This window comes from Cuculus canorus, chromosome 2 (genome assembly GCF_017976375.1).
Source record: "Cuculus canorus isolate bCucCan1 chromosome 2, bCucCan1.pri, whole genome shotgun sequence".
NCBI lineage: Eukaryota > Metazoa > Chordata > Aves > Cuculiformes > Cuculidae > Cuculus > Cuculus canorus.
Window position 1 is genome coordinate 122,904,327 of NC_071402.1, and position 12,967 is coordinate 122,917,293.

At 35.2% G+C, this 12,967-nt stretch overlaps 1 protein-coding gene across 7 annotated transcripts in view; it reads left to right on the forward strand.

The window, feature by feature from the left end:
* The window catches only part of TBC1D5 (TBC1 domain family member 5), a 319,581-nt gene that overhangs the window by 23,507 nt on the left and 283,107 nt on the right, over positions 1-12,967 (forward strand). For all 7 annotated transcript variants that reach the window (XM_054057267.1, XM_054057266.1, XM_054057270.1 and 4 more), the window contains exon 2: positions 2,390-2,451. The gene's annotated coding sequence lies outside the window, so the exon portion shown is untranslated. The remainder of the gene's footprint in view (positions 1-2,389; positions 2,452-12,967) is intronic.

The window sequence follows — 12,967 nt, forward strand, 5'->3', positions numbered from 1 at the left end:
ATTTGAACCTGCAGACTAAGAAACTTTCTGATGATGGCAGTATCAAAAGATGGAGAATAGAAGATCTTGTTGCTCGGTACTTTTTACTGTGAATCTTATTCACAATCTTGCCATTGTGAATATTTAAAATTTCTTATTGAGGATGTGGTACAATCCAGTTCTTTATTACCCAAATTAACCTGAGTGCCAGCAATGTGGCCTCCCTATTGTAGCACTCTGCTTCTCAGCCTGGGCACAGCACAGAATACACACAAGTACTTGATTTCTGGTACTCTTTCTCTGTGAAGTACACCTGAACGGTACTGCCTCTTGTAGTCTTCCGCTGACCAATTCCTTGCATAATCTGTTGAAGTAAAGGCATCTATAATACGTTTGAGGGTTGTGGGGAAAAGGACCAGCTGGCAGAACAGAGAAATGGAATTGAGTTCAGTTTCTGTCCTTTACTTCTTGTGTAGGATGCAACTTGCCATTCATTGCAAGAGAGAGAAAGGTGGCTGTGTCCCAGGTTATTGGCTTTTTTGTGTCCTTTCTTTAAATAATTTTCGTGTCTGTTTGAGCAGGGAGTTAGGACTCTCGGACAGAAATAGTTGTCTGCGGAGGGCAGTTCTGTAACCACAGATTAGAAGCCCAAATTAAACATGAAAGTAATTAAAAACTAAGTACATTTTAAAAGGAAGAGAAAAAATGTGTTTTTAAGACATTAGTGACTGTAATTACAGTTTTAGCTGTACTGTAATTCATGGGTGAAAAATCACTTTGCTACCAGAGGCTGCCAAGCTCCAGATGAATGAAGATGATCTATGACTAAGTGGTACTTCCAAGAGAAGGTCTGATTCCAGAACCTCAAGATCATTTCAGAGCCATTGTATGTCCCAGTAATCCTCAATATCTTTTAAGATAGGTGTGAAGGTATACCCTGCTTTTACAAGGATCCGTTATGTTAAAAACGAAGGATTTGGGATATGTATGATTTGTTTTGGGAGTGAATGAAATTCATAGATGTGGTGTGGGAATGAATTGCCATTCTTAAACAGAAATCAGGACACAAAAAGAGAATACCTTAGCAAAAACGCAATCTGATTTGTCACTTCAGAAATATACATTGTGAGAAGAAAGTGCTTCAGATTCCTTAAAATATATAAGTTTTTTGTACTCTTGTGTTTTGGGGGTTGCAGCGTGATTAGCTCAAAGGGAAGGTACGCTTTCTGATGATGACTATATTTAGCCAGGAGGAATAGTCCTTTTTAAAGCAAATTGAAATGAGTGTATGAGAGCGTGAAATTATCAGCAGCACTGGTGCACATTTACATTACTTCTACGTACTCTTTTGAATGACCACAAAACAGAACAAGTACTTCATTTCCACTGTGTTGATTTTTCTTGACAAAACATGGCAGTCTATCCAAAGGAGGGTGTTTAGCCAAGATAAATATAAAATTTATGATTAAACAAAGTGTTTTCTTATCATAATCCCTAAGGAGAATTTGAGACTTGTTAAATATAATGTGGCCAGGTAGTTTTAAGAGTACATTATCCTTTATGCTTTTAAATGCCAAAATACAGCAACACCATCAACCAGCTGAGATTTTACCAGCAGAAACAACACTGCATACTGATTTCCTTTGAACCAAGTAGCAAAACCCCATGAATAATATGTACAGTATATAGTCTCAAGTTTGAGATATTCATTCAGTTTTACAGTCCTGTATAGGGATCAAGAACTCATGTCTATAAAACCGTGTCTCTTTTCTGTAATGTGTGTTACGGAAGAAAGCAAATAAACCTTTTTGACAGAATGGATAAAAATTGCTAACATGATTACACTTTTAGCAGGTTTCTTTAACTGCAATATTTACAGAATACCACTTTGAAGAAAACTATGGTGACTGTCAATAATACTCATTAAAATAAATGCAGAGGGAAAACTGACTCAGGAGATGAGTGGATTTTGACCTTTGTGGTGCCAGTGTTGGCTTTGAAGTGCAGTGTTCTGACTATATGGTGAATGTACTTGGAAATGGATATTAAATGATCTCACTGTATTCTTTCAAGGACTATGAACTTCCAAAATCAAGGATAACATTAGATGTCAGCCAAGTATTTTGTCCTTCTCATGGTTTGTCTTTACATCTGAATTAGTGCCAGTTTGCACAGATTGTGTGTCAGCTTAAATACAAGAAACAGGCCTCAGTCTGCTTGAACTCATTCCACCAAAGACTTCTAAAAACTTTCGGTAGTCTGCAAACTGTAATGGTTGTTTCACATTAAGTTGCTTTGAAGAATTATAAAACAGCTTTTCTTGTGCTTTCAAATAAAATGTTGTCATCCGCTAATGAATGAGATACCATCTGTAATAATTAAGGTTATTCTACTTGTTTTCCCCCTGCAGCAAAACTTCTGAAGGTTTGCAGAAGACAGTAGGAGAACCAGCGAGAAGGCTGTTGCAGTATTGTAAGTACTGCACCCAGAAAAGAAAATAAATGTGTGAATTAAGGATGTAAAGAGATTTTCTTTTTTGGGGAGGGAGGGGGCGGAAATTGAGCAACATAAAGGGATTACATGTAAAATACAGAGCAGGATGTATTGTAGCAATCATCTTAATAATTTACAAGGGAAAAACTGCACTCTTGTAAAACCCAAAATTGTATCCTTGTGCAGTGTAATCAGGAATTTACCAATAGCAGTGAAAAATATTTCTCTACCAACCAAAGATTGATCTAGTTTATATACATTTGTTTATTTAAAACTCTCAGAATTTAGAAAATCATTGTAGTTTTGTAGGGTTGTCATTTGTTTTAGTGACTTATTGTTTAGGTTATTTTGCAGAATTATTTATTTGCTGATTTATTTATGTATTTCATTATTTATTTATTTGATTATTTAGTAAATTATTTATCTGATGAATTATTAATACATCTTCATGACATGGTTTAAATTATTTATAACTTAATTTTGAGTTTATTGCTTTTCGACGCTGCATTGTTACTGACTAGTTTTGATTTTTTTTTTCTTGGTTCTTGAAAATTAAAGTACTACCTCTAAGGCAAAAGTATATTCTTTGCAGAATCCATAGATAGTTTTCAATGAAGTAATTTACCATGTAGATACTAATTTTGTTTAGCTCTATATTGCTTATTATCACTTTTCTACTTACTTAGCTTTTGCTTCTATTATTTTACAAATGTGTCAAGATCAAATGAGTGACCTTTTAAGGAACAAAGATAAATATTTACTTTAAAATGTGTAGAAACAGAATAATTCTGATTTTCCCTTATTAAGTACTCTTTCAGTGTTCTTAAAGTTAACTTGAGATAATTTTGTCCAAATAAAATGGATGGGTTTTTAAAGGAGACTTTTGATATTTGAACTAATATATTTAGGTTTTAATAAGAAGATAATATATTCACATTAATAACTCATATGGAGATTTTAGTGGCAAGGTTTTAAATATATGGGGAGGAATGGTATCTTTAGAATTCTATAGAAGAAGGTACTTGTTGAGGGGGGAGGGCGAATAGTAGGGTTACTCCCTCCCCCAGTGTTTTTTGCATGCATTGGAATTTATAAGCTCCGAGAATTTAGCGTTTCTGTGTTATTGTATTCAAACTACTTTTAGGTTCTGTGTTCACAAAGAGTCACTCCTATTGCACAACATACTTTTTGTGAAACCTGTTTTTTGTGTTGCTTTCTTTTACCAATAAAAAAGGTCTGAAATCTTATCTTTTTCTCCAAAGAAACTTGAATGGATCTATAAAAACAGTGTAAGGGGCCAATTTTAGGCTTCATGGATGAGCATCAGCTCTATGGAGTTTAAAACAGGTGCCTGGGATCAGAGTTTGACTCGGAGGCAGTTCTGAGTGTTAGGTTTTTCAGGAATGATGAGCCTCTTACCTGAACTTCTTTATTTGACTGCAGTTCCCGGTGAGTGACTCATTGGGTGATCTGAAGCCACCTTGCAGGAGAGCGTTGTGACTGACAGCCTTGTTTCAGAGCTGTAATGAGTAGGGCAGAGCAGCAGCTCCTCTACAAAAGTGCCGTGTGCATAACTTGGCCTTTATTCTATGTTTAGTGCTTGAAATGAATTACTATATACTTTAAAGTTTTAACACAGCACGGAAAGGCTGCATTGTACATTTCAAGTTTCAGTGCTGTTGAAATACAGTAGAAATGGCCTCTGTAGACAGGTTTCACTATAGAACTTAAATTATGCATGTGTATATCCAAATTCCTTATTTTGAAATATTGAATGTATGAATATTTAATTTGTATCTTGCTTTAGTATCTTCATATGCTTGCCTTAAAGGAAGCTGTTCCCTTTGATTTATATACATGGATAAAAATGTGTGTACAGTATGTATCAATGGTTTTTCTCTCTGCAGTGTTAGATGAACGGCTTTAGATAACGATAGCTGCTGATTTTTCTTCTGCAGCTTGCTACCATTGTATAAAATGCAAATTTGTCATATTTGTTATATTAAACTTACTCAAATTTCAAGTTCATTTGCTTTCCAGAAGTATTTTCTTAATTACGTATGTTAAGAAAAGTCAAGTATGTTGCAGATCTTACTGATGCAATATTTTTGATCTGTGCACAGTAACAAAGCTCTGAATATTATTATTTGGGGCAGACTTCCAATCTGAAATGTATATTTCTCCTTATTTGAATGTTTTCACCGAAGCCGAGAACTCCAAGGGAGTTCCTCAACGTATGCTAGTTTATGGGACATGCTCTATGAAATTTAGTGCAGACATTCTTATTTCCTTCTTTAAATGAGGTCTTATTGTTGCATAAGACCTATTATAAGCAGTTGCAAAGGTAAGTGCTGTCAATGTATTCTGCCACCAGTTTCTCAGAGTATGAAACACTTCCTGAAAGATGTGCTACTACTGTTATAGGGTAATATAACGCAGCTTATGTGTTGGCACTGAAAGTAGCTACTTCATAATGATGACAAGTGAAAGTACAGCCAAAGGTCACATTAAACAAGAGATTTCTTTCACACCTCATCCATTTTCTGGATGTGGTATGAAAATAGCTTTGTTCCCTACACTTCAGTATTTTAAAAAAATAAGTTATCTTGAAATTTTTTTTTTTTATACCTTATACATTACTTTGCTCATGTTTTAAGAGGTATACTGTGGAATTCTAGCATGCTAACTTTGCTGCTACAAGCATTCAAAACTAGCTTAAATTTTGAGTACAATTAGACAACATAGGTAGTATTTAATCTCCCTACATTTTTATGGTTTGCAAATTTGCTTAAAGGCTTAATGTTAAGTTCTAGAGAAATAATTATTAATGTGCAAACTAGTATTTATATTGATGTTGCATAACTAACTATGGTTATATTCTTTTTTTGTATCCTTTAAGAAGAAAGATATGGATTTTTTTTTTCCAGAAAATTGCTGTCTGTTGTTCAGAAATAGAAAAACAGTGAACCTATCTATCTTGACAGGCTGTTTCTTAGCTCTGTTTTAAAGAGAACCTGCCAGTAATATGAAAGAGTTATTTACACTTTATTCTCAATCAGTTCCCTATGTTACACCAAAGCAGTCAACCAGGATGCTAAAATAAGGCGTCATTTTTTAAAAAATGAATAGTCACATATTAGATAATGAAAATGAAGCTGCTTTGTTTCATAGAGGTTGCGGAGCAGTTAGGAGGTGCCGATTGGGAAGCCTAAATCTGGTATATTATTGGTAGGTGTATTTCTGTTCTAATCTAACTCCATAGAAATTGCGGAAACCATATTAAGCTCTTATTCAATTTATTCCATAGAGATAAAAGAATTTACATCTCATGAGTCATATATTTCCTGCTGTATCTTTAATACAGCCATTTTTAGTATTTTTCTTGCCTCTTTCCTCTATTCGTATGCTTAGAGAGTCTGTGTGTAGGAGCCTGTTATTTCACCCGTGAGGCAAGGAGGAGTTCAAATCAATAGCAGTGTGTTGTTGACACTAAATGATGTTTCTTCTTGCCACAATAAGACTTGATTTGTCGTCCTAATGATGCTAGCTTGCTTCACAGAAAGGGGATCAGCACTCTCTCAAATCAAACTTTACAAGTAATAAAAAAAATTCCTTTGAAGGAAATACTAGAGAAATACTCCAGTATTTGCAACCAAACATTTGCGTTGGCTTTGTAAAATGAATATCCAAGTTCTTTTCACTTTGTGGGGAAGCTGCTTTCCAATGTATTTTGGAAGTCTGTGTTAAAGGATGTAGGATCGATTAGAGCTGACAGTGATGAAAGCATGATGTTTAAAAAGAAATGGCGCAAACATTATTTGAAATATACGTTTACGTAAAATATGGATTGTATTAAGACATTAGCTAAACAAAACCAAAATAAAAAAAACTCAGGCTAGTAGAAATTCTGTATGTTTCACAGAAAAATCTTTGCAGCACAACCTAGATAGAGGATGTCTACAAGAGGAAAAGGTACTGCTAGCAAGATGTTCCAATGCTTTCAAATGTTGGAACAGGCTGCCCAGGGAAGTAGAGTCACCATCCCTGGAAGTATTTAAAAGATGTGTAGACGTGGTGCTTAGTGACATGTTTTAGTTGTGGCTTGACAGTGCTAGGTTGAGATTTGGACTTGATCTTAAAGATCTTCTCCAACCTAAACAATCCTATGATTCTGTGTTACCATGCTAGATCTGGGATTGTGTTCTATAGCATGGTCAAGAAGGAGTAAGCAGTTGTTCTTGACTTAAACTAAGGATCCTATAGAGAGAGAGGAGCTGTAGAGAGGTGTGTATTTGAGAAGAAATACTGTAACCATGGAAGCAATAGTATGATGATAGGAACTTACGGGCCTGATGTTGGTACTAACAGTGGATGTTAGAGAAGCACAGATTCTTTTGCATTGGACATCTGAAAGCAATAGCAAAGTTGAATCATCCTATTATATTTTTTAAATAACCATCCTGCTCCTTAGAACAACGTATTAATACATTTCTGTCCATTTCATTCACTGTGTGGTAGATGTGACTTTTTAATCTGAAAGAACATTAGGAAATGTTACAGCTATGCAGTTAAATATTCATTTAGTAAGTTGTGAATTTTAACTTGAAGGTTGAACCACAGAAACATGTTCTGTAAAAGCGTTTTAACAGCAAGCATCTTTATTACTAGCTTCACACATGTAACTTTTCTGTTCTGTTTGCAATATTTTCGTTGTTTTATATTTTTATGCAGAACATGGGCTCTCAGATGTTCATAATGTAATCTGCAATCTAATATTTTTAAGTTTTACAGTATCTCCCCTTCTCATTTCTTCTATATGATTTTCATAAAGTCATCTGACATAAATTGTCCAGGAATCATCATGATCTTTCCTGGACAGGAAATGCCTGCTGTTGTGCAAGTGGTGAAAATACTCCTCGTGAGAATAACAGCAACTGGTTATATTTCAATAATGGTAGTGAATGTAACTTCTAAGCAGTCTTTTTTGTTTTTTTTTTAAGTACATGTTAACTGCAAGAATTCAGTAGAACGTAACAGAAGATGACCAGCAACTTCAGAAATGTAGCTAATTGACTTTATCTACCTTAGATCCTGAAAGTTTGTGATTATTCTCCTTCTCATTGAAATATGTTTTGATGGGTTCAGACAAGTCTACATTAGGAGCACTTTGCCAGTTTATCTATACTAGCAACACACATCCACCTCAGGTGCAATTTAATAGCAAAGCAGTAGTCAGAATAGCTTGGTCTTGTTCGCATATCTCCTACTTCTTCCTTCTGTCTCCAGTGCTGAGAGAAGCTAAAAATCAGTTTTGCTAATCTAACTTCTACTTACTTGCATCAAGTTAGCACACTCATGAGTACCACCTGTGTATTCTGTCCTGCCACATGTGATCTTACTATGTATGTTAAGATGCCTATGAGAAAGACCCTTGAACCTCTTGTGAGCAATACAGTGAAGATGCAAGAAGTTCATTGAAGAAGGCTGTGCCTAGTGTGGTGACTTGTCACTACTGAAACATGTTTTTCATTTTAGCTGAAATTTTGATCTTGTAAACATTTGAGCATAACTTACAACAAGCTGATAGTGACTCTGAAGTTGATGGATATACTCTCTTCCAGCATTATATTTCATAAACACTACTTTTAAACTATTTTCTTTATCCCAGGCTCTTGCTTTTGACAAATGGTTATAGCTGGATTTAATGTTCCTTACTCTGCTGTTAGGATAAACAAACATTGAAAACAACCCTTATAGTGGTTGTGAAAGCAGAAAAAAAATCAAACGCAAGGAGTTCTGTTATTCATCCTTTTTTGGTTGTTTATATTGTTTCTTGCATGTGTGTAACTACTATGTTTCAGTTGACAAGTGTTTTCAGAGACCCTAGGCATCTGGATTGTCCCATTTTATCTTATTTATGTCAACTTTAACATTTGATAAAAAAAGTTGGGTGCTTTTAGAATTATTACTGCAGAACTTAATTTTTGTGCAATAAGCTTTAACATTAATTTCATGTGATTTGTGGATTCAGGTAAACAAGAAGTAATTCCTTTGGAATTGTAAAATCTATTGATAATGTATAGTTGGTTTGTATGAGTAACCTAGAAACTTGATGTATAAGCTTTTATTTGAAATTTCTCCTAATGTGCAGCCAACCAGTGAAATTGTTGCAGTTATCTTTGACTAGATAAAGTTACTTTTTCCTGTTCCTTTATGTAACTGGTTTTGTTTCTGTAGTACGCAACTCCATGCAATGTTGTGTCAGAGCTATCACTTCTTTAATTGGTCCAAAACTTAATTTTTGTAACATTTTCATTGACAATTCATAGAAAGTTCATTTTGCCTTGCTATATGTACTTATTCCTAATAAATGCCTGCACTAGCTAAGAGTGAATGTAAAAGTAACTTGGGAGTGAGAAGTATATTTCAGTAACAACCTGAAGAAAGAAGCCCTTTTGTTTCTCTTTAACCACCTAATATCTACATTATTACTCTTAAGACATTTTCTTAGAGGAAGACTTTGTTATATGCACGTGCATGCAATACATTCTTAGAACAATTAGTAAAACTACAGCACATCTGAAGGCATATTCTTCATTTTCAGTGAAACGTATTTTGAATAAGTAGCTGATCTATTGAATAGAGTTGTCCATTGATTCTAAAGATATTTTTTTCTGTGCTCAGACAAATCAAGATGGTAATCATTTATAATTTCTTGCTTTCATGAAAAGGAGTGATGAATAATATAATTGGAAGGAATGCATGAGTCATGAAATGGGGAGCTGGGCAATCATGGATAAATTCACTCGAAAAACTCCTCTGCTTACCAGGATCCATAATGTGAGTTCAGTTTTCTGTAACATTACGATGGTAGAGGTTTTAATAAAAGCCTTGGGTGGATGAACAACAAATTGATTAGTCTGTTATAAAAAGGAGTTCTTTAAGTCCCAGCTAAGAGCGATTGTGGATAGGTGATCAGAGGACGCTCTCTCTTCTCATCCCCACGTGAACATGAAAATAAAATGTGTTCAAATAACTACAGTGAATATGGAGTGAATGGAGACGCTATGGTCCTGAAAGTACCTGCAGTACTATAAAACAGCTTTTAGGAGCTGTTAAAATATTGATAACTTGGTAGAGCACTTCAGAAATTCATCTATTTCGAATGTAGATCTGTGTAGCTAGTCAACATTTGTACTCTCTTTCTTTGTTGTACAACTACACCTGAAAGAGAATAAACCTGACTGTTATTACTAAATAAATGGCTTAATTTGTCATAGCTCCACTCCCAGAAAATCTTATCTGGTTTTCAGCTTTTCTTCCATACTGAAATCATCAAACTTGTATTAAAAAAAGTTGCTTCGTAGATTCAAGCATCGTCTCTGTGTCCCAGGCAAGACTCTCAGAACCTGCTGTTTTTTCTCCCTGCAGTGACCTGGACTAGACAGCCTAACATCTGGCTCTGTTTTCTTTTCAGTGACCCAAGCCAGATTTCTTCGAAGCCCTTTGCCGGTGTTTTCCCTGCAGTCACTCATGCAAATTTCTTTTACATGCTACAGCTGGTTTTGAAAGATCTCTTCCCTTTTTCTTTTCTGACTCACTCTTTCTGTAAATTTAAAGAGGTGATTTTTAGAATTCCTGGGTAATGTTGAGCATAGGATTGTTCTGGTTGTCTTGCTTTAAGGCATATATCAGCACTATAGAAAAAGGGCAAATTAGATTTACTTTCCAACGGAAAGCTCAGTCTTGCCTGTGGTTCTTATGGATGAAGAATCCTGATCTTGAACTGTGTTAATTACATGAATTTAACTTGTGAGAATCAAGGCAAAGCTGGTGGTGGTGGCTTGGGTCAGGGCACAGTTCGGAAATGTGCACAAACAAAGGAGGAGATATTTTGCTATGAGAACTAACAGTATGAAAAAATTACATGGCATCATGCTCTAAATGAGAATAAAAGGCTTTTAATGATGTAAGCCTTAATCAATAGGATTAAGCTGACTTCAGGAAGGCAATATTGCTAAATAGCTAAAGGCAAAACAGTAAAGTGTTAGTTTGCCATTTTGAGGGAGTTACAGCTCATCTTTCACAATCATTGCCCATGGAAATTATGGAAAATCTTTTAGAAAGGCAGGGGTTTTTTTTTCCCATAAAAACACAAGTCTGGTTTGTTTGGGTTTTTTTCTGTAGCACGTTCTAATATTAAAGTAAGACAGAAATTCTTGGATCTTTGTATGTTTTATAGGGACTATGTTTTAGGAAAGATTGTGAATCTTGCTTTCAGTTTGCAGTCTTAAAATAATTTCCTTTGGGCAAGTGATTTTAAAAAAAACCACTCCGGCTACTACTGAGTGACTAGAATTTGCCTTAGCTGAAAACACAAATGACATGCATAATATGAACATTTTACCCTTTCTGAATCAACATGAAGTACTTTTGTAGTAATCTTTGTTCTAGGAAAACTAGTCAAATTATTGTTTTAATATGTTCTGCTCTACAATATAAACTGAAGCATAGCAGTGATGATTGATTAGGAGAATTGCTTCAGAAACTGAAGAAGGTAGTCTTGCTAAGCCCTTTTCCCTAGTCGTGTGTTCTTACCACTTTTATGCAGGCTGCTGTTGTGCATCCAAGCATTCTTTTGTTGTGTTAGTTCTAATCTTTATTATAATTTTCTGATCTAACTACATTAGTACTAGTACTAGTTGAAGAAAAGAATTAGAAAAAGACAGTTGACAGATAGGAGGCAGTCATGAAGCAATACTCTGAGCCAGTGCCTGAGTATGGTGTTAGAAGATATTGCTACCAGGTGTGAAAAATGCACAAGGTAGTAATTGTTTACTGTCTCTGAAGTTTATTTCACTGTGTTTTGCAACAGTCAGAGTGCATATTATAACATGGTTGGTTACTTCTAACTCTGATTTACTAATTTTGACTTTTGTAGAACTTCAGAAAGTACAACATAATTTTAAAAACTCTTAGACACAAGAAAAACTACAGCAGAAAAAAACCCAACTTTGTATTGTCTGAAAGAAATGAGCTGTTTGGCTCAATATGACAGATTTTTTCTTAAGTAAATTCCCTGTGATGCATTGTTTCTTCAGTGTTCCAAAGTTGTCTAAGGTAAAAATTTATAATAATTTATAAGGCTTAGTTGATATCCTGTGTATAGAAATTAGAATTTCAACTCATTTTTTTTTCATATACTCCTCCATTAGTTCATCGTTCTTGGAAGCCTTTGGTTCTCAACATGTACCAAAGTTTTTCTCTGTGAAGGATTTCTTTCCAGATCTTGTACTCTTATGGTACAAACATGAATGAACGTACAAATCCTTTATGTTTAAAACCCATGCTCTACTTAAATTCAAGATACTTGTCAATGTATTTGTACATATATGTTGGTTTAAAATAAGTATTTTGTGTGGTGGTTATTTCATGAAGATCATGTTATCAAGTACAATGTTTTGTTCACATGATGCTTTCAAAGTTTTTTTTTAAAAAAGAAAGAAAAATAATTCATGTGACAGAATATTTGAAGAAGCGAGGTTAATACAGTGATCCGGGAAGACCTACACTAACAAGTTGTTTACGGTCCTATTACTGATTTCTGTATAGTTAATAGTAGTGATTTATAAATATCTATTGAATGCAAATAACCTGAGCAAAAACATTTATGATTTCCCATAAATAAAATTTCAGAAAAGCTGAGTTCAGGAAGCACTTTTGGAGATCATTGAGTCCAACCCCTCTGCACATTTTTAAATGTGATTCCTTGTATTTGTATGTATTAACTTTTGTCTGTTTCACTGGATACTGCTGAGACAAGTTAGGCTCCATCTTTTTTACACACACACTCTCTCTCTCTCTCTCTCTCTCTCTCTCTCTCTCTTCTGTGCTGTAGTGAGGAACCCAGAACCCTGGGAACAAAGCACCAGTGTTGTCTAAAGGGGGATAATAATCTGTATCATCGTCATTGACAACTGATGCCAGGTTGACCAGCTGTAGTTCTGTGGGTCCTTCTTGCTGTCCTTCAGGACAGGAGTGACACTTTGTTTGCTCAAGACTTCAGGACCCTGCTCTGATCTCTGTGACCTTTCAAAGAGTATTGTGAATGGCCTTGCAGTGAGATTAGCCAGCTCTCTCAGCACTTGTGAATTCATCTCCTCAGGGTCCATGGACTTGTGTACGTCCAGTTTGTTTAAATAGTCCCAAACTTCATCCTGCTCCACCTGGATCCGTCTACTATCCCTGTACTTCACATTGGTTTCACGCATCTGGGATTGCTGAAGGCTGGTCTCTCCACTAAAGGCTGAGGTGAAGAAGGTATTGAGGATCTTGGCTTTCTGTTGGTCCTTTGTGACCAAGTTCCCACATATTCTGTAGCCTTGCTTTGGCTGCCAATGTACCTGATGGCCTTCAAATACCTTGCCATCTTCAACACCAGCTAGACTTTGGCTTTCTTTACTCCATCCCAACATATTCAGATGATGTTTCTATA